Here is a 2299-nt window from a genome sequence, read left to right as displayed (position 1 = left end):
TTTACAAGCTAACTAAAAATAGTCTATGGAACCATATTTTTTTTTTTGATGGAAGTTTCATCAAAATAACCAAATAGTTCAACTTATACAATATAAATATAGTGCATTGGCTAATTAAAGGTAAAAATACACCCAAAATTACTCTTCAAAATTCATTTAAGCATTGTGAAAGGATTTACTAATGTAAATATGCAACCAGTTATCTGTGCCTATACTTGTAAGTCAGAAAACGTTAAGAATACCCCACTACATATCCATCATATCAAATGATCTAAGATGTTATACTTCAGAGGAATAAACCTAGAGGAGTGTGTAGCACCAATACCAGGTCTCCCATTCTTGAATGGCTTATACGAAATAGAAAACCCTGCCATATAATGGCCAATCATCTCAGGCTTGATTTTGACCTGATTGAATGTCTTCCCATTGTAAACACCAATAATTCTACCAATCATCTCAAGAAGAATTATCATGTTACGGAGGTAGGTTATAACTAGCTGTGGTTTCTCACTTGCAGGAGCTTCTTGTTTCCCCTTACGAAGCTTCTTGATCAAGACCATTGGTTTCCTCTTCAAACCTCGATGAAACCTTCTTCAAGCATGAGCATGGAAGAGCTTGATGATCTCTTCAAAGGTCATGTCCAAAAGGTCATCCAGATCAACATCCCTATAGGAGAACTTCTTGAACGTTCTCTTCTTCGTTTGCATTGTGCCAACATCCACATCCGCGTCCCCCATGGCTTCAATTGAATCAACAGACAACACACCCTACTCTACTCCAACAAACACACTCAACGAACACCTTACCTCAAGAGGTCATTTCCAAAAGGGCATCCAAATCGACATCCCTATAGGATAAATTCTTGAATGTTCTCTTCTTCGACTGCACCGTGTCAACATCCACATCCGTGTCTTCCATGGTTGCAATTGAATCAATAAAAAATGCTTCTTCTCTAATCCCGCAAACACACTCATGGAACACCTTACCTCAAGAGTAGCAGGAAATTAATTTATTAGATTTTAATAATTTGTCAATAGAATGGTGAGAAATTAAATTTTAATGGGTGATTTTAGATTTTAGAGTAGCCGAAGTTTAGATTATCACAATTTGCTAAATTTTTATGTTGTTACTATTGAGTAGGATGTTATATATTTAATATTGTTCAAGGTCGAGAGAGTGATAATTTTGGTTGAGAGTGTCAATAAAAATATAAAAAAAAAATTATTTTGAAAAATGTTTGTACCATATGAGAGTAAAAAAACCTTCTCTAAGCAAGTATGTTCATATAAAGAGGGAAAGAGAACATGAGGTTTACACATAAGGGCAACATCAACTAACCCTTAAGGAGGTGGAAAATATACTTAATTCTATGAATAATGTTATTAATAAACTCAAATATTCCTAAGCAGTCCATTATTTTTGGGGAATAATGTTATTAATAAGCCTCAAGTAGTTGTAAGTAGCTCAAAAATACCTTATTAGAAGTTAGTCATAGTTTACTCTACATTAGTTATTCACATTAGTCATTTTTAGTTTACTAATTAGCTAGTCATATATTTTAACCTGCAACTAAATTAGTCAATTATGTTAGTTGTTTTTAGTTGGGTCACTTAAAATTGCTCATTTTTGATAGTATTTCACTTAAAAAAGTTGTGGTGACTAAATTTTTTAGTCACCTAGTCACTAATTTCTCATTTTCTACTAGTGCTTTAACTTCCCTATACATTAGGGTTTGGTTAGAACACCTCATGGAACAATTCCTAGAGTCATGGATTCGACCCCTCGAAGTGGGGATATGTTGTTTTTGTCTTTATGTATCAGTTTCTCAAGGGTGGTGTTTTCGCCTTAAAGATCTCTGACCAGCTGCCCTATCCATTCATCTCTATTGAATTGATTCACGAGCAGGCACAGCACAGAATGGAGGCAGAGTCATATGCAGCACCTACTTATATCGGTGGCATTCGTCATCCTTACCATTCAAAGGTTCAAGTTGTGGGCACTTTCATGTAGTAGCATTGGTGGGTTGCGTTCCTTTCAATTCACCTAAAAAGCATGATAGCAAGAATAAGTTGCTTAGCTTCTCTTTGTATAATCACATATATAATACAATCAGCTAATTAATTATTACTGCTTTCATGTCTCACCCATAGGTTAGTGGCATTATGGCATTCTTACTCTCACTGTTTAGGTTACTCATGATTTTTTAGTCAAGTTTCAATTATTACCATGAAATTCATTGTTGAAATGCACCCTAAAATTTTATATGGGTCTAACCATTCTCTAGTCCTAGTTATTGGGA

At 34.7% G+C, this 2299-nt stretch overlaps 1 pseudogene; it reads right to left on the bottom strand.

The window, feature by feature from the left end:
• Positions 1-257: 257 nt before the first annotated feature.
• Positions 258-737, bottom strand: LOC149221468 (small ribosomal subunit protein uS19 pseudogene; annotated as a pseudogene).
• Positions 738-2299: the final 1562 nt, after the last annotated feature.

This window comes from Pinus tabuliformis, chromosome Q, assembly GCF_031772625.1.
Source record: "Pinus tabuliformis cultivar Carrire ecotype Pingquan chromosome Q, CPIR1, whole genome shotgun sequence".
In the NCBI taxonomy this organism is placed as follows: Eukaryota; Viridiplantae; Streptophyta; class Pinopsida; order Pinales; family Pinaceae; genus Pinus; species Pinus tabuliformis.
This window is presented reverse-complemented; position numbering and strand designations above follow the sequence as displayed.